The sequence below is a fragment of the Schistocerca gregaria genome, chromosome 6 (genome assembly GCF_023897955.1).
Source record: "Schistocerca gregaria isolate iqSchGreg1 chromosome 6, iqSchGreg1.2, whole genome shotgun sequence".
NCBI lineage: Eukaryota > Metazoa > Arthropoda > Insecta > Orthoptera > Acrididae > Schistocerca > Schistocerca gregaria.
This window is the reverse complement of record NC_064925.1, coordinates 127,510,293-127,530,550: the sequence shown is the minus strand read 5'-3', so window position 1 is coordinate 127,530,550 and position 20,258 is coordinate 127,510,293. Positions and strand designations below refer to the sequence as shown.

Genomic DNA, 20,258 nt, shown 5'->3' with positions numbered 1-20,258 from the left:
TATCGCTGTTGAGGAGTGGGACAATCTGAACCAACAGTGCCTTGATGAACTTGTGGATAGTAGGCCAAGATGAATACAGGCATGCATCAAAGGGGACGTGCTACTGGGTATTAGAGGTACTGGTGTGTACAGCAATCTGGACCACCACCTTTGAAGGTCTCGCTGCATGGTGGTACAACATACAATGTGTTGCTTCCATGAGCAATAAAAAGGGAGGAAATGATGTTTATGTTGATCTGTATTCCAATTTTCTGTACAGGTTCCGGAACTCTCGGAACCGAGGTGCTGCAAAACTTCGTTTGATGTGCGCATTTCATCACAGAAACTAGATCCTTATGACAGTAGCTTTGTAAATAAACCTTCTCAGGAACAGGAAGAATTACATATTTTATCCTGCATATACCATTCACTCGCTTTAAATTAAAAGTGATTTCAAGTTCCAGTTGCTGTATTGCGATGGATGTATCGTAGAGACCATCTTAAGTTTTGTGAACTATCTGAGATCACACAGTTTCTGTGATACACATTACAGTAAAATCCTAACATATTTTGCATTAATATTTGTATGCTCAAGTTTTAAAAACGAACGAACAGTAGTACTTTAATTTTTTAATACAAACTATTTGATTCGTTCTCCTCTCTAACAGAAGACTGGAATGAATGAGTAACGGGTCAATGACAAGTAACCAGCGAGTTTGATGTTGAAATTAAGCAGGCCAACAACAACATAAATTTTGACCTTAATGAAAGGTGTGGGACTCTAGTAATTTGGGTTCGTAAAGAATAATCTGTCATTTTTTTATCAGCTCTAGTTTAGAAGATACACAACAACGTAATATCTTCGAACTTGAACGTTTAACAATATTAGACGAAACTGTTATAGACTGCCTGAGCTTTATTATTTAAAATGATAATGTGATGCAAAATAACAATTAACGTAACAACACAAGCATGAATACAAAAGAATACATCAAAGACAGATATGGTCTCCTTTTAACGAGGGCGCTTTCTCTTTATATGGCTACTGTAATCTTATCCTCCGGCAACTCGAAGGAATGTCCAACAAACAGAAAACACAGAACAGTTCCACCGATCCTGATGTCTTCGTCGCTTTGTTGTATGCTTTGGTGGGACCGTCTACCATGCTCATCACTCTTTGCACCGAGGTACCTTTAAAAAAAAAGTGGGTGAACTGGAGAATAACACGTTACAACCTAACAGACAATAATCGTCCAGCAGGTTGTCCACCAGCTAAACATAATTTGCAGCTCTTTCTGTTACCCAAAAGGTAATTCACGCCACTAGTAAAGGCTCCCAAGCCTTTCTAAAAAAATGGTTCAAATGGCTCTATGGGACTCAACTGCTGTGGTCATCAGTCCCCTAGAATTTAGAACTACTTAAACCTAACTAACCTAAGGACATCACACACATCCATGCCCGAGGCAGGATTCGAACCATCGACCGTAGCAGCCGCACGGCTCCGGACTGCGCGCCTAGAACCACGAGACCACCGCGGGCGGCCCAAGCCTTTCTCCCATTGCTCTGTTGGACTAAGTTATGTTTTTGATCCTTATGAATTTTTGCGAATTTCAGGTTCAGTCCAGATTTTTTTCTTCGATTTCTTGCTATTCAACCGTGGAAACATATCTGGTAGCTTTTTCAGAATAAAATTCAGTCGAAAGTTAGAAGCATATTTTTGTTACACTTCACAGATTTGGACAAATTAATTTGTCATTGTCAGAAAACTACAGAATTAGGGACATTATAAATCTTTGGACAATGGCTACGCATTTATGTGAAGTTTAAGACGTATATTATAGAAATTGGATGTAGCAGATGTCAGTATCGTAGTCATAGAAGTATAATGTCATGAAATTTTCAGAAATCTGCATGTTTTACTTGATTACATTATACACAGATTAATAATTTACTATCACTGAGTCACTTATATGCGCATTTCAACCTGTTGTTCTAGCAGCACGGAAGGTATATAAAGGCATAAAAAAAATAAACGAGGTATATTAAAAATTTATAGAGTATACACTTGAAAAAACGTTGCACACCGTTCTAATATGTAAAAGGAAGCGGCTAATTTTCATATTTTAGTAGAGTTGTATGCAATCAAAATAGTGTCTGGTATATAATGCAAGTTGGCCGTTCAACAAATCTTTCGTATTTAGATGGGAATACATATATGCTTCAAATTCTTCTGAAAGGTTCAGTTTATAGCCCTTGTCTACTACACGCAAAATTTCCACATTCAGCAAGGATTGAAGGAAGAGTGTGTTGCTCTATTTTGAGATGTTCTGCAAAAGTTGACTTATATGAGTCCTTGCCATCTTTCTTGAGCAAGTGCTCACGAAAGCGAGACTTAAATGCTCTCGCTATCATTCCTATATAAAAACTCGAACGTATATTGTACTGTATTTTATGTAGTCTAAAACTGAGAAATTTACCAGTTGGTTTCTCATTATGTATAAAGAGCAATTTGATGGTATTATTGGTGGTAAACGACACAGTGATGTTATTTCTTAAATAAATTGGCTATACGATATGTTATGTCACCTATAAATGGGACTGTAGTAATTTCTTAACAGTAAATCTATTTTTAATGGATGAAGAGGAATTTAGATTCTTTTTTGTGTTAGTATTTGTATTTTTTCGTAGAAGCTTGGCTTGAGATCCATTGTTGACTGTTAAATGCATTGAGTTTTTATGTTCTGTGGCAATAGAAGAAAGGGCTAGGGGCACCACAATAATGCGGTCAATCGTAGCGTGAAATAATTCCTGTTTGTGATTAAAGGTGTGACAAGAAGAGGCAAGAATTACGTCATCCGTTGTGGTGGGTTACCTGTAAATACGAAAGTTAATATTACCATGTAGGAAACATTGCTTCAGGTCCAGAAAACCCAGTTCATTATGTTGCTTTTGTACTTAATACGTAAATATAATTTTAGGCTGGAATGAAATAATGTCTCTCAGGTATCTAATGCGCCTCTATCCTTATTCCTTCCCTTTACACAGTTCATCACGCAACCGAGCATGATGTGTAAAGGCGAAAGAATAACTTTATTTAGATCTACCAATGGATTATGCTGAACATTCATATGTCGTGTGTTTCCCCCCCCCCCCCCCCTTTTTTTTTTACAGAGGTTTTGTTGAGTTAGCATTTACCGTTTACACGACATTAGGATTTTCTTAGGACGTTATGTGTTGGTGACATGAGTCTCATGAATTTGTTTAACGGTTTTACATTGCAACGGTTTATTTGTTATTACTGGTTTCTAACGCAGGAAACTTGGTTACACGTGTTGTTCTCATATATATGTTGTTCTCATATATTTTCTGATTCTTCTCCCGTCGTTTAGTTCATGCCAGAGTGTTAAGCATTCATTCACAAAAGGTGTTTCTATACCATGACTACTGTTGATGGCTTGTGCAACAGTTTTTCTTGTTACAAAGTTGATCTGCTTGAAGTTTACGTGCTTGGATTTTCAAGAATGGTTGTACACTAATGTACAACGTATTGGAAGTTTTAAATTTATGATCTTTTTTCGCTGATAATTGAAATGGGATTCTTCTTTACTTTTGTGTTTGACTGTATATTATAACAGATTAACATAGTTTCCAAGTTATGATTTAGTAGTGATTGAAACGCTTCCATTTGTACTGTATATATAAGACACCTTTCTGCGAGGGATAGATATTTTAGATTGTGATTGTTGTACTTCTCACCAACAATTTCGTACAATTCACGTGTAACTACACTGACCTATACACATATTCCTTACTTGGTTTGTAACGTCATTTTTCAAGGCTACACTACGCCTGTGAAGTTACTGTTCTTGAGATAGCATAGGTGTTGTTGCTTTTTTTTCTAGTTTTTCGACAAGTTAACGTTGCCTTGAAGTACTCACTTGCTTACCTTCATTCTCCAAGGTGTAGCCATGATGGCTGTTACGCTATATTTGTTGGCATTACAGTGTTAGTGTTATAAGCTCTTCCCTCTTTACATTGTTTTGATGGTATATGACGAGTGTTCGATTTCACGCAACTGCAGCTTGTTTTAGATGACATGAGTGTTTGTTCAGACTGTGCACTTGTGCCTCTAATGCCTTCGTAATCCCCGACACAGTGTTCTGGTATATTCCTTGATATACATATTCTCAATTAACCATCTGATCATGAAGGTACGAATTTATTGACATAGTACACATTGTATGGTATACAAAGACAAATGTTTTCTGATGGTTTTTCTGGTCATACTATCCTTTATCTTCCCCTGCTTAGGGGCTATATGACATACAGACGTACGTGTCTGGTTGTTCTGATTGAAATGAGTGTCTTTCTGATATCCTGCGTATGCACTGCAGTACTCTTCTTTCGACTTACTTCGTAGCTTATGGTTTGGTATATCACCCAGCCACACACTTGCTTACCAGAGGACTTATCACTTTCGTGATAACGTTGGTTATTTCAATACTTAATACATAGTGAGAATTCGGTATATTACAGTAGATTAGATTCATAGTTTGGTAATTTTTTTTTTTTTGCACCTTATGAATCTGTGACTGATATACGGTATTGATGTAACTTTATATTCTTGTTCTACTAGTTATTATTAGTACATGAAACATGATGATACAGATAGTCTTGGAGTTAACCTCCACTAAACGGTTAATATTTTATCTTCAGTTTGTACTTATCAGTATATGACTATAATTGATCTGATCCAATTGTTTCACGGGTATTGACGTTAGCATTAAACCTTGATTATCTATGCATAACATGCAATATTGACCTCCATTTAGTAGGTTCTTTTATACGATTACGTGGTTCATATATTTTGTTCCCTAGTTAATATTAATAAAAGTGTGCAACTCTTATATTATTCCTTAATTCATCTGTATGTTAATGTTGCTGCCTGTACAGTTTGGTATTGTTACATATTACTACATGTTACCACTAACTTTAAGACTTGTACCCCCCCTTTTATTACGTATTTCATACCGAGCGAGGTGGCGCAGTGGTTAGCACACTGGACTCGCATTCGGGAGGACGACGGTTCAATCCCGTCTCCGGCCATCCTTATTTAGGTTTTCCGTGATTTCCCTAAATCGTTTCAGGCAAATGGCGGGATGGTTCCTTTGAAAGGACACGGCCGATTTCCTTCCCAATCCTTCCCTAACCCGAGCTTGCGCTCCGTCTCTAATGACCTCGTTGTCGACGGGTTAAACACTAACCGCCACCACCACCATTACGTATTTCATATAGATACAAATGTTGTCTGTACGCCGGCCGCTGTGGGCGAGCGGTTCTAGGCGCTTCAGTCTTGAACCGAGCGACCGCTACGGTCGCAGGTTCGAATCCTGTCTCGGGCATGGATGTGTATGATGTCCTTACGTTAGTTAGGTTTAAGTAGTTCTATGTTCTAGGGGACTGATGACCTCCGATGTTAAGTCCCATAGTGCTCAGAGCGATTTTTTGCTGTCTGTACACAGGGGCTTGAAGAAGGGGTAATATATCGTCGCAATTGGTAGCCCAATAAAATAACAATTGGGAAATGTAGACGGCTGAAAGGTGTTTGCTTTGACATTCTGTACTGAACAGCCGAGGTTTCGCAAACAAATGTTGAAAGATAATTCCTTATGCCCCAGTGCCAGGGCAAAGGCTATTGACTGGGATGTTTCCTCCACTTTCTCCTGGTGGGTTCAGTACAGGCATATGATCCCATTGCCGAACTGGGCGGATAGCTGACGCGATGCTGGGTTTTGTAGAGTTAAACTTCTTCTTTCTTTATAGGCCTTCATGAATAGCAAGTGATAAGCACAGTACCAGTCATCTACAAAACTGGTGGGTTCTCTCCAAATAAGAGAAATGTGAAAGAGCACTGAGCGTCTAATTTTACTGATACAGATATGTATCTTCATACCGAAATAACGGTGGTAAGTTATTTTCAACAGAGAAGTAATAAGCCGTATGTGGATGGCAAGTGTCACATTTACACAGATAAAGCAGCACTGGCCAGAGTGGTTTTAGTATTATCGGGATATTACGGCTTTTTTAACGGTGTCTACTCACAAACTGAAAATGAAGCAACAAAAAGACATTTTTAGTTTCACTACAAGCAATTTGCAAACAGATAATAAAATCAAAGAAGTTATATATAGTGAACTAAATAAGATGTACATTTCTGGTTTAGCATAATGAAGCGTCCCACGCTTACATGTTGTGAAAATAGTTACGGAGTGTATCTTGGAAGTAAGAGATAACGAAGCATTTTGAATGCCATATTCCTTCTTTTTTACAACCCAGAATATGCAATAAATGCCGCTTTAATATCAGTCAGGGTTTCATTGTTGACTTATGTACCGAAAAAATCATAGTATAAGTTACTGCAGATCTCTAACAGCAGCTCCCTTCACCCAAACATATCAAAACCAAAAAACACGAAAAATACAGGAGAAAGAATTTTATTTTCGTCATTTTTATTAGAGTTCGACGGAAATGTTAGCGATTTCGTAACGTTTTGTATCATTTGTGACATCTCTGTTTTCATCACAACTTCCAACAACCGATTGTAGCTCGAGTGAATACCGCTTACGGTTGCGTTTTCCATTATCAGATACAACTTTTCGGGGGTCGTATACCAGAGGTACATTACGGTACAGCGCCCAGTAACGCTTCACACATTAATTTCACTAACGGTTTTACGCTTACTCTAGTACACTGTTTCACGTACAAACACTCAGCTCTGTTCTGTTTCTACCTTATCTCGGATGGGGTTAACGACTCTGTGTGAAGCTACACATGGTACACTGTAGAGTCATTGAACTTAATGGCCACTGTGGACAGCGTTAGCGCAAATATGCGCTCATAACAGATAGCTCTCACAGAGGTCGTATTTCAGAGCAACCAAAGATAAACAGAGACACAGCTAATTCTACGCTAGTATGTTACGGTAGCTATAACTCTAAGACCTGCCCTCCATTAATTAACCTAAACCCTCCTTTAATTAACCCTAACCTGGGAGTTTTGCCTCTGGTTTTATGTCCTGAAATGTTAACGCTTTATATTGCACCCGACGTGCATGTATGTAAACCATCTGACTGTGATGAATACAGTTTCGGAGTGGCGAGGACTTGGACGGAATACAACAGAAGAATGGGGATTAACCAGAGTTAACCAAGACAAAACTGAAATAATTCTCGCTGTTAACGTCACGCCTCTAGTGGCTATGTATCTGACGAACATTCACAAATACGGTTTGTGCAAGACTAATGCTTTTGCTACCTGTGCGGTTTACCACCTAATAACCCGAAAAAATTTCGCACTTGTGTGGTAGCAGAAATTATCTCTATGACTCCGTCTCCACCGTTACGTACTCCTAATTGCCACAGTTTCGTAATATCTCAACTGTACTCAAACTGAATTTAATGGTCAAAGTTCACACACAGGGTAACACGCTTTATTAATAAAGCCAATTCAGCAGACCAAATGCTTTACATGCTCATCGCACAAGACAGACAAAAGAAAAAGAGGCTGTTTTGATAAATTCCAAAGAATTGTCTTCTAAAAGCATTAAGCTAAGTTACTTAAGACTTGGATGATGAAATTAGAAGTGGATATTGATCCCAACACGTTCTAAAGAACACCTAAATTTCTCAAGCAAAATACGATTGCAATATCTGTCGCGAAAAGAGACTTGATTGTCCAAGATCTGAAAGATCACATAATTTACAATTACGTATATGCAGAACAAATGTGTGAAGCCAGCAACATCGTTGCGTAGTCCAGAGTGAAATCGTTTGATAGGGTCCATCTTTCGATCACAAAACGTCCATACTACGAACACTTTGGTACAGGCCGTCCTTAGGGCAACAGGATTGGAAGTGTCTACCTCTACCGAACCAACAAGGCTTTCCAAAGTGAAACATGCAGCCCGGCATTCTAACTGACTGGAGTCTGTCGATGCACGCGCGTCCCTTCAAGTTTTTACTCAGAGATGCATCGCGCTGGCAGACACATATGTGACTGCAGATCTGTGAGTCTAACAACTGTCGTAGCGTGAAGGAATGCGCTGTGCGAGAGGTCTTCGCGCCGAAGCTGACGCCTTTCAGGCTCATTCGTACTTGTGTCGCGGCATATACATTTTCGTGACCCTATTTCCTCTTCTATTCATCACCTCACGCGTCTCAGCGGACGTTTATGAAGAGTATTAATAATACTCTCACACAGATATACAGTATGTAGCTCAGTATATCCCAATTATTGTGAACATCCATGAATAATCTTGGGCTGCGAATAAACAATGGAACGTCAATATTTATTCAACCTCATCAAAATAAGGACTTTAGACCTTCTCTTATATCGGACCAGGGCTTCACACATACAATATGTCTTTTACATCTTAGTTACCTAAGAAATAACAATAATTTCAATATGACAAATAGTAACAAAATTATGTGAGTGTCTGTAGAGACAATGTGAGTAAATAATACTGACTAAGGTCTAATAACTTTAATACTGGCATCATGTCTACTACTGCTGATTCCAACAAAAATAACACTAACAATAATAATAATGACAATAGCGGTAAATATAAAAGAATTAAAATAGATATTTCGTAATACAGCAAGAAAAATTTAGGAGACTGCACCAGCTAAGAATACGGAGAAAAGAGGTAAATGTAGTTTGGAAGAAGGATGTAAAGGAGTAACGAGTGTGTAGAGGGGCCATGGTTACGTCAGTAGATATGTCGTTAACTGTCTGTTGATGGTGGAAATGTTAGTCAGTTCCATTATACAATGACGGAGGTTATTCCAGAGTCGGGCAGCTACTGAAAAGAGCGCCGAGAAAGTGGCTGGGTGATTAAGTAGGACAGAAGGGATTTTGCTGTGACGGGAGATAGTGTTTCTGCCATGTTTTTCTGACAAGAGCGTTGACGTCGCGGAGAGATATGAGGGATAGTATACGTTGATAAGACAATAGAGGAGATGAAGTGTATGAAAATCTCTGTCCATGTCTGCACGCAGCCTGGATAGCCGTGCATATGATGGTGAAATATGATCAACGAATCGAACATCACTTATTAACGAACACAGACGCTCATAACCAGTTCCGGGCACCGTGTGCTTCCAAGAGAAAATGCTTTCATCGCAACATCGATGTAATGGAAAATTAGAAGCACATGTATAAGCTTCTTTTTCTGGTCAAGAAGGAAGGATTTTTATATTTGTGTACAGCACAGAGAGTTGTTGAAGCATTCTTGCACATTGCAGATACATTACCAGTGCAATTTAAACTGTCGTCTGTTAATACTCCTAGATGCTTTGCTGAGAGAGATAAGTTGTTATTTGTCCCATTTAGGATTGAGAAAGATGGGAATTCCCGACCTTTAGAGCTAATGACCCTAGACTAACCAAGCAGTACGGCTTGGATTTTGGATGGATTGAGCTTTAGCTCTGTTCGGTGTCCATTTTGACGCTGTATACTTCGCAACGCAACCACAAGAAGAGGTAATCGGTGCATGCCGCATGGACGAATGACTGACACCGGCGCAGCCACGCCTACAAACGTTTCGCTTGCTTACAACTGAGCACAGGATCGCTAAACTAGTACGCGATCATCGCATAAGACGACAGAATCGTCTTCTAGTACGTCAGCTGTGTGATAATGTGTTAGGCAGAACTGAGCGTGAAAGTTTTGTTAAATGTACTCTGTGTGACAGACTTGAATTTTGTCGGAATCATTTGGTACGTTAATGTTTAGAGACCGTTGTAAATATTCATGACGTTCCTGTAGAAATGGATTACACAAAGTTAAGTAATTTTACTTTTCTTTGTCGTAATAAAGTAAACTAATATTTTATGTGTTATAGTATCTACTCGAGCTCCTCTCTGAACAAATCAAAAATCCCATCACTGGACTGGTGAGTGTACTTTCGTCTGGTGCTACAGTCTCCAAATACCTGACCAACCCCTGTAATTCAGTACAGAACATGAGATATTCCAAAAAGATATAATTGCAGATATCTATGGCGTTTAGGTACATGAAATTATATTATGTTCATCAGGTTACCTTGCATTAGGAAAGTGGGTGCGCTCAGCGACTGTTATGTAATTTATAAATGATAGAGCGCAACAATCAGTCGTCCTTTTTTTTGCACGTTTTGTTAAGCAAATCCAGATTTCTACTAGTGGCTAGCCATTATCAATGCACTAATTTTTAATCTCGATGCCTGTTGGTTCCCTGTTGTTCGGGCGTCAGTCAGAGTTCTTTGAATACAACAAGGAACTAACATACATCGAAATTAAAAAAGTAGTGCATTGATAATGGTTAGGCACTAGGCAAAATCTGGATTTGCGTAATAAAACCAGCAAAGAAAAAAAGAAAAAAAAACGGACGACTGATTGCTACGCTCAGTCATTTATAAAATGATATTATGTTAACGTTGGAACACACTACAGTAACAAATAACTTTATCCCACAGGTGTATGAGTGTACACATACGATTTATTTCTGACTAATAATTCAATGTGCTATGAAGCCCCAGTGTTCTGAAATCAAAGTCTGTAAACGCTATAGAAGACACAGAAGAGGGCCTCGATACGTTACCACGTCAAATAGCTACTTTACCAGAGTTGACAGACAATAAACGATGCTCACAAGGACGTCCATGAGTAACAGGTTATGAAACAACTAAACTGCTCAAATAATGTTTTGCACTAACTTCATATAGGCGAACTTGTGGGAGATTACTTTAAAGGCGATCAGCGAATGAAACAATTAGCCCTATGAAACAGGAAAATAATAGCTTCTTTTCGAAATAAAAAGAATTGATACCAAAATAAAGTTTGTCCGCTCAAAACTACACGTATTGGACAGCTGAAATTTAAATCTGCTGCTAAGTAGCATTTTACACCCTGCTGGTCCAACCTGTGCTTGTAATGTTCTTGGACCCTGCTTCGACAGATGTACAGAAGGTGGTCTACATGTTGTAGCCCAGTCCTGTCCTATTTTCTCACGGCGGTCTCCCTAACGTCATGTATTGTCTGACAAGAATTCTAGCGATAACGTACTGGAATTTCCAAGTGGCCCCCAAACATCATCGATCGAGTTTATGTTAGAGCGTTCGAGCTCTCACGGAAGCTTACCAACAGCTGTCCTTCACGTGAACGACTCACGGCTGTAACAGGAAATGAGGGTGGGGGCGGCGGGCCACTGACAGTGATGGACGAAATACCCCCCGCAATCTAACGTAAGATGGCTTGTGGAGTATACACTGAACAGCCAAACATTACGAGCGCTGTTCACCGCCGGCCATTGTGGTCGAGCGGTTCTAGGCGCTTCAGTCTGGAACCGCGCGACCGCTACGGTCTCAGGTTCGAAGCCTGCCCCGGACATGGATGCCGCTTCCTGAAACCAGGCTCGCCTAGGCCGAAAGCCGTCTTACGCACGTGGGTCACGGATTTTCAGTCGCACTGTACGTACACGCCATCGCGTGGTGTTTTGTGGACGAGCCAGAGAGGAATGTGGCACGCGAGCCACGATATTCCCATCACTGCCCTAGACCAACCAGAAGGGTGGGGTTCAATAGGACCAGTTTTCGTAAATGACGGCTACCGGCCGAATCCTAATTATAGCAAGCATAATGACGAATGTTAATAAATCTGTTAGTAAGGCTAGGAGAGTATTGGAGCAGATAAGCAATTGTCAGCATCTCACTTAGGCAATGAATAGATACCAATTAGTTCCAGGAAGATGGACGAAGAGGAATCATGGGCAAAGTTTATGCAGATTGTAAATCGTGGTCTGGCGAATTAAAGATGGAAAAGACCCACCACCGTTTAATAAGAGATTGGGAAAATGTTGAGGACGCAAAGGATGTTACACTCTCCGTTCGAAAGAGAACGCCCAATTGACGACAAGCAAAGGTTAGTAGAGATTCGTGCGTCTGTGAAAAGATCTATGTGCGAAGCATACGACAACTGCTATTTCACACCTTAGCTTAGGATCTGGCAGAGAACCCGAGAAAATTCTGATCCTATCAAAAATAGCTGGGTGGGTCTAAGGCTGCCATCCATTCACTTGTAGACCAGCCTGGTGTGGTAGTTGAAGAGAGTAGAACGAAAGCCGAAGTTTTAAATTTCGCTTTCAATAAATCGTCCATAGAGGAGAATCGTACAAACATACCTTCGTCTGACCATCTAAAAGACTCCCATGTGGACGACATAGTAATAGCATCCCTGGTGTAGAGAAACAACTAAAGGGATTGAAAACTTATATGTCACGGGGTCCGAAAGGAATCCCACTCAAGTTTTTCAAAGAGTTCTGTATAACATTAACTCCTGACTTAGTTTTCATTTGTCTTGACTCTCTAGCCGAGTGCAAAGTCCCAAGTGACTGAAACAGAGTGCAGGTGACTCTTGCGTAGAAAAAAGGCAAAATAACGGACAAGCAACATCACAGACCAATATCCCTAGCACCGGTTTGCTGCAGAATATGCTCAGTACGAATATAATAAATTTTCTTCAGACCTAGGACCTTATGCCCACAAGTCAGTATGGTTTTAGAAAGCGTCGCTAGTGCGAAACTCAGGTTGCCCTTTTCTCACACGATGTACTGCGAACTGTGTATGAAAGGCAACAGGTAGATTCCATATTTCTAGATTTCCGGAAAGCGTTTGACAGGGTGCCACATTGCAAGCTGTTAAAGAAGGTACGAATATATGGAGTAGGTTTATAGATACGTGAGTGCCTCGAAGGCTTCTTAAACTATCGAGCGTAGTATTTAGTCCTCGACGACAAGGATCCATCAGAGACAAGGCTATCATCAAGAGAGTCCCAGGGAAGTGTAATAGGATCACTATTATACTCGATATACATACATGATTTGGCAGAAGGGTGAGCAGCAGCCAGCAGTTGTTTGCTGATGTTGCTGTCGTGTACGGTAAGGTGTCTAAGTTGAATAGCTGAAGGAGGATACGAGAAGAATTACACGAAATCTCTTTGTGATGTCATGAATGGCAGCTAGCTCGAAATGTAGAAAAACGTAATTTAATGCGGATAAGTAGGAGAAACAAACCCTTAATGTACGTTTACAGCATTAATGATACTCTCCTTGACACAATCACGTCTTTTAAATGTCTGGGCGTAATGTTGAAGAGCGATGTGAAATGGAACGAGCATTTGAGGATTGTGGTAGGCATGGCGGTTGGTCGACTTCGGCATATTGGGAAAAATCTAGGATAGCGAGGTTCACCTGTAAAGGAAACAGAATAGAGAACGCTAGTACGACCTCTTATTGAGTACTGCTCGAATGTTTGGGATCCGTACCAGATAGATTAAAGGAAGACATCGAAGCAATTCAGATTTTGGCTGCTAGATTTGTTACTGATGGATTCGAACAACATACAAGTGTTAAGAAGATGCTTTGTGGACTCAAGTGGGAATCTCTGGAGAGAAGGCGACTTTCTTTTCGAGGAACGCTATTGAGAAAATCTAGAGAACCGGCCTTTCAAGCTGACTGCAGAACGTTTCTACTGCCTCCAACGTATATTGCGCGTCAGATCACGAAGATACGAGAAATTAGGGCTTATAAGGATGCATATAGAAGTCATTTTTCCATCGTTCTATTTGCGAATGGAACAAGACAGGAAGTGATTAGTAGTGGTACAGGATACACTCTGCCACGCTGGTTAAGACTGACTGCGGAGTATAAATGTAGATGTAGATGCAGAATTAATCGTGTGGAGGCGCATCTGCACTCTCTGGATCGATACAGCCATCCTAGTTGCCCTGTAAAGAGGCAGCACGCAGTTAATTTTCACGCACCTAGTGTCACTGTTTGTAGAGAGCGGTCATGGTCTAGTGTTGCTAACCGGGGCCGACAACTGTCAGTCAGACCTTCCACTTTTTGGGCCTAACGATAGGGCTGAATGTTCGATGGACATCCCTGAGGCAATTTTGGCGGGCAATTTCCGGCACTGACAGCCCTCCTTGCTGTAAATTGCAGTGTCCGAGCAGTCTCAGCTCGAAATGACCCTTCGAGGCACGTTGTCACACATAGTAGCGCACACAGTTCCATTCACTATTGGAAGCACAGCGCACTGAGAATGCAGATTTACTTTCATCTCTGTTACGCAAGTAGCTGTATACAGTAATTGTCAGTAATCAAAAGGATAGTGAGACAAAGATTTAGTATCAAAACTTCACAAATTGTAAGAGTAATAGTTGGTAGCCTTCAACCGTTTTTCAGTCCTTCACTAAGCTCCACAATGCGTTCGGAGCATTTTGTCTCGTAATGCCTTCTCGAAATGAGATGTTGCACTGTTTGGAAGACAGATAAAGAGTAGAGTGCAACAATTGTTACTGTCAAAATAGTGTTAAGCCCTAAGTCAGTTGTCATTAGCAATCCTCCGACTTTGTTTTGCCTAGCGTGGTGGTTATCAGTTGTGAACCTGACTAGTGCGTTGCACCCATAAGTCAGTCGACACTAGTAGTTTGAGGTGATGTTTTTAGTTATCTGACAGGCAATGAGTAAAAAGTAGCGTGGATTTGCTTAGCAATCATGCTGAAAACATGTGTATAATTACAATAATTTTTGGGATTGGTTTATGGAACGTGTTCCAAACATCCAGTCTACATCTGTACAAAGTATTAGCAAATTAAACATAAGATTTGAAGATACTGGGTCGGTAGTGGAATTTGCCTGTTGAGGTGGCCCACGGTCTGCTACTACAGAAGAGAATCTTAATTATGTAGTGCAATGTTTTGTGCCGACTAAATATAAAAGAAAATCGGACAAGGAAAAAGCAAAACTAAGAAAAACCCTGAAAAGTATTAAAGAAAACTGAAATTGAGGCAATACAGGAAAACTTCACTTCAAGTTCTAAACGAAAATAATCCGGACAGGTGAACGGAATTGTGGCAGTTGTACACAATACGACAAGAAGTAGGTCCTAAGCTATACAAAAACTTCCTTTGGAGCAATAAAGCGACTTTTAAGGTCCATGCGTATTGAAGAGACACAAATGTACCTACTGGGATTCTAAGAATCGCCATTTGGCGGTGAAGATGTGGCTAAATCCTCCTAGTGTGAATGCGTGGGCAGGGATTTTCAGTAGCGGGCTAATCGGGCCTCAGTTTTTAACGGTACCGGCAGTTCCATAAATTACCCAAACATGCCTCAAGAACTGTTAGAAGTGGAAAGTAGTACATTTTTTGAACATCTGTAAATGGTTAACGAAAAGCACAAGTGCATTCACGCACTGTGGAGTTTTTACAAGAGACATTCTGAATGAAAACTTTGATGAATGGAGTGGAAGAGGGGGCACTGTTGAATTGTCTCCACAATCCCCAATCATACCTGTGGATTTTTCGGTCTAGAATAAATATGAGGTTAGTTCCCTCAAGACTCCTGACGGTGAACATTTGAAGGAACAAATCCAATGATAATTTGAATACTAGGTCCTGGAATATATGCGATTAAATTCGTAAATCAGTGTTGAAAAAAAAAGATATATCATCTTAGAACAGCATGGAAACTACTTTGGGCATTTTCGTAGATTCAATGAACACTACATATGTTACTGTGTTGATAATAAGCTTGTATTTTCGGTTGTTCAGTTTTATCACGGCAAATGCATTTTTGACAATTATCTTATGGCGCACCACGTATAACAGCCACTACCTCAAATCCTTAAAATGAATAACATTAACACAATATCTGCATGTCATGAGTGTGATTTAAAATTTTACGAGCAATTGATTACGTTCTTATGGACATGGAAACTATCAACGCAATAAAATTAGAGGAATTCGATCTAATGTGAGGGTTACCATCATTCATCAAAAGTGCCTTTTTCATTTGGAAGAGGAAAAGCAGGCATCTGACAGTGACATGCAAACTTCCTCGCGTTTCACACTTTGAAATATCTTGTGGAGTTTAGATGTAGATGTAGACATAGATATCGAAGTAATTTGATGAACCACGGACAATTTGGAGAATACTACAGTTCTTGAGTTCTTATGAGTAGAGCAGAATTTATTCAGATTTTAAAGTCTGTCGGGAGGAGCGATGAACATTAAAAGTTAATGCCTCTTCCCAATCACTCTGTGATATACGAGTACTTGAGACGGTACATGATCTCTACTAAGTATAATCAGAGCCACGTCAACAGGTTGCCCATTCCTCGAGAGCTCCAAATATATTCGTGTCGTCTGGAGTTGGAAGAAGTTGTAGCTATTTAACTAACAACAACCGTCACGTAATCCAGCCTCATAAAGTACACTTATTTTTCGCTACCAACATGATACACTTACAATATTATCTGTCTGTACCACTTACTTCGATATCTCTTAACAGGTACAACCTAACTAGTTTTATTTGTGGGTGATCAATGTTCAATTTGTGCTCAATCAGTTTGAACATTTCAACTTTTGTTCTCAAAACTCCTATGTCGGTCAACAGCGATCACGTAGACGGTTAGTGTCGACTGAAATTGTCAGTGTCGTTACAACATCTATAATTACCCGTCTCATATGCTAACGTCGAACGTGTCAGCTTATTTTGAAGTAACTATTCTACCGACGCCTTGTGTTGCTTCTACTGGTGCATAATTCTGTTGTCTGGCATGTGGGATATCCATAATAGATCTTTCAAGGGAAAAGAAAAATTCTGTGTGGAATAAATACGCCGAGAAGCGTGAAATAATATAGATGTGATAGGCGTAAGAGAAAACATTTCAGATAATTTTTATTTCTAAAACAAAAGACAAAACTTTTCAGTTATTCTTCTTGAGTTCTGTCCGTCTGAGTTTCGAGAGGAACGTCTTAGCTTACTCTACCGGACGCTGTACAATTACTGAGCTCATAAAGCAAATCATCAAAGGTATCTGTGTTTTATTTAGAATGACTATATATCGAACCTAACTGCTTGCGTCATAAACAATTTGTATTTGTACAAGCAATCAGTGCGAAGATAACTGACAAAGGGTAATGGCCGTTAGCTAGCATCTTATTAGTGATATCCTATTATAACATATGTTCTTTCAGACCAGCAACCTGCATCTTTTAAATATCGAAGTCTGATGTTTCCTTGTCAGGCGACCATAAGTTATAAAATTATAAAATAACACTTTAATTACGAGAGGCATTATTTCTTTGAGGCTTTGGAAAAAATCACTGAAAACAAAGTCACCATAAAAATCAAGCAAAGTTACATTAATATTAAAACTAAAATTGTGTTTGAGAGACCGAAGTTCAAACCTGTAATATGAATATTTATGTTTCACGAATAAGGCAACCTTTAGATGCTGTGTCCTCATTGGTTCTCAAAACCCACAGAAACTAAGATTTCTTAGAAGGAACCCAGGTTGGACAAATATATGTTTCAGATGAAAATCAGACCTAATGGTTATTCGAATGTTTGCTGTTAGTGAGAATGAAATCTTACTTACCTTTGCAGTCTGCAACCAGATCACCAAATTCTGTAAAAGAAAACAGAACGAGATTAAATAATGAACGGGAGTCCTGCAACTTATAAATGATGTGCTAAAGTGTAGAGATATTTTGTTGTCATGCAATAAAAATAAGGAGGGCGTCTGTATACGTAGTTGTGAGAAACATTAGCAATTTCTTTTATCTGTAAGCTGTTACTGGTGAATTTAAAGAGCACAGTATCATATTCAGCGTTAGTTATCATTATAGTGTGATGACCTAGCGTGACATTAGTACTTGGCATATTTAATAATAATAAACCGTCTCGAGGCAATGTATGCTTATTGGTTTTACGAGGTTTCTGTAAATGAAAAACTGAAGCAGATGAGGTATATGGCTAAGCACGTGGTAGCATGCAAATTTAAGCACATTCCTTAAAAACACAGATATGAGTGTGTAGACTGGCAATGGCAAGGAAAGCGTTTCTGAAGAGGAGAAATTTGTTAACATCGAGTATAGATTTAAATGTCAGGAAGTCGCTTCTGCAAGTATTTGTATGGAGTGTAGTCACGTATGGATGTGAAACGTGGACGACAAATAGTTTAGACAAGAAGATAATAGAAGCTTTCGAAATGTGGTGCTACAGAGGAATGATGAAGATTAAATGGGTAGGTCACATACCTAATGAGGAGGTATTGAATAGAATTGGAGAGAAGAGAAATTTGTGGCACAACTTCACTAGAAGAAGGGATCGGTTGGTAGGGCATATTCTGAGGCATCAAGGGATCACCAATTTAGTATTGGAGGGTAGCGTGGAGGGTAAAAATCGTAGAGGGAGACCAAGAGATGAATACATTAAACTAATTCAGAAGGATGTAACTTGCAGTATGTACTGGGAGATGAAGAGGCTTGCACAGGATAGAGTTGCGTGGAGAACTGCATCAAACCAGTCTCTGGACTGAAGACCACAACGACAACAACAACAACAACAACAACAACAACAACAACAACATGAGTAACTATTAGAACTGTTTGTAAATCAGCTTGCTCAACAATGTATATAGACTCTACGCTGAGATTCTGAGTAAATATGACATATAGCAAGGGATGACCTACGGTAGATGCAGTATTTGTGTAAGAACAAATAACTGAAAGTAAAAACGAATAGCTGAAAAGTGAAGATAACTCAGGACAGAATATCCACTCAACATTCTCAGACTCCGAAAACGCTTTTGTTGACGTTAATGGAAATAAACTATAGAGCATATTAGGGAAAAGTGGATATTCATCGCATTTTAATGATACTGATATTTGGAAAGTGAAGATAATTTAAGAGAGAAAGCATATGTCGGTTTCGTAGATTTGATAAATGATTATGCTAATGCTAAGTGGAAAATGTCTGTTCAGGATATTTGGTAGAGAGACTGTGTCATTACAAGGTAGTGGCATAACATACGAATATTACAAGAATATAACACAGAAAAAATTCCTGAATATAAACGGAAAAGTAAATAGATGGCTGGAAGTAATAATAAAGAAAGAGACGCACATAAATTTCTTGCGTCAAACACTGTTGTTAGATTGAGACAACGGTCAAAGACTAGAAACGAGAGAATGGAATTCATAGCCGTAAAAGTATGAAATAGCTCAGATACAAATACTGATTATAGCATGGACACTCTTTGAAACTTTGATAGCATTAAGAATAAAAAGCGGGCAATGAAAGGGTATTAACAACTTGTACACTAACCACACTGTAGTTGTAAGAGTTGAAGAACATGAAAGGGATATGTTTGTTGAGTAGGGAGTCGGACATGGTTGTGCCCGATCCACAACGTTACTCTGTAAACAGAGTGATCTGTGAAGGGAGCGAAGGAGAAATTTGATCAGGAAATCAAAGTTCAGGGGGAGGAAATTAAATTGAGATTACACTGAAATTCACAAATGACGTTCTAATTCTGTGAGACACGGCGCTGGGCTTGGGAGGGCAGTTGATCAGGATGGACAATGTCTTGGTACGGGGTTGTTAGATGAAAATCAGCAAAACAAAATACGGGCAATGGTATGTAATCGGGTTAAAACAGGAAATGAGACTGTAGGAGTAACAGATCAGTTTTGTTATTTGGGCAGCAAAATAAGTGACGATGACCGAAGTAGAAGGAAAATGAAATACAAGCTGACAGTATTAACAGAAGCATTTCTAAAAAAGAGAAATTACTTAAAATCGAATATAAATATAAAGGTTAGAAAGCCTTTGTAGCGGTATTTCTCTGGAATAAGCAGACAAAAAGGGAATATGTGCTTTGGAAACGTGGTGCTTTAAAGAATGGTGAAGATTAGATGCTTACGTCGGATCGCCTATTATGTGGTACTGAAACGAATTGGAGAGAAAGGGAATAATGGCACAATTTGACTAAATGGCGGAAGCTGTTGATAGGACATATCCTTAAATGTCAAGAACGTGTAAATTATGTAATGGTTGTTGTGTGTGTATGTGTGTATGTGCGTGTGTGTGTGTGTGTGTGTGTGTGTGTGTGTGTGTGTGTGTGTGAGAGAGAGAGAGAGAGAGAGAGAGAGAGAGAGAGAGAGAGAGAGTGGTGGCGTGGGGCGGGGGGGTGGGGGGGGGGGGAGGGTGAAAACTGTAGCGGGAGACCGATGCTGGACTATACAGTAAGTAGGTTCAAACACATAGAAGTTGCAGTAGTTATGCTGAGATAGGCTTACATAGGAAAAACTTGTGTGAACATCTGCGTAAAATCAGTCTTCAGACTGATTAGGACTGAATTGAATATTTATAATTTATAAACCTACAAAAAA

General features: G+C 39.5%; 1 protein-coding gene across 1 annotated transcript in view; it reads right to left on the bottom strand.

The window, feature by feature from the left end:
• The window catches only part of LOC126278767 (uncharacterized), a 779,239-nt gene extending 761,746 nt beyond the window's left edge, over positions 1-17,493 (bottom strand). The window contains exon 1 of the mRNA XM_049979044.1: positions 17,462-17,493. The gene's annotated coding sequence lies outside the window, so the exon portion shown is untranslated. The remainder of the gene's footprint in view (positions 1-17,461) is intronic.
• Between the last annotated feature and the right edge of the window lie 2,765 nt (positions 17,494-20,258).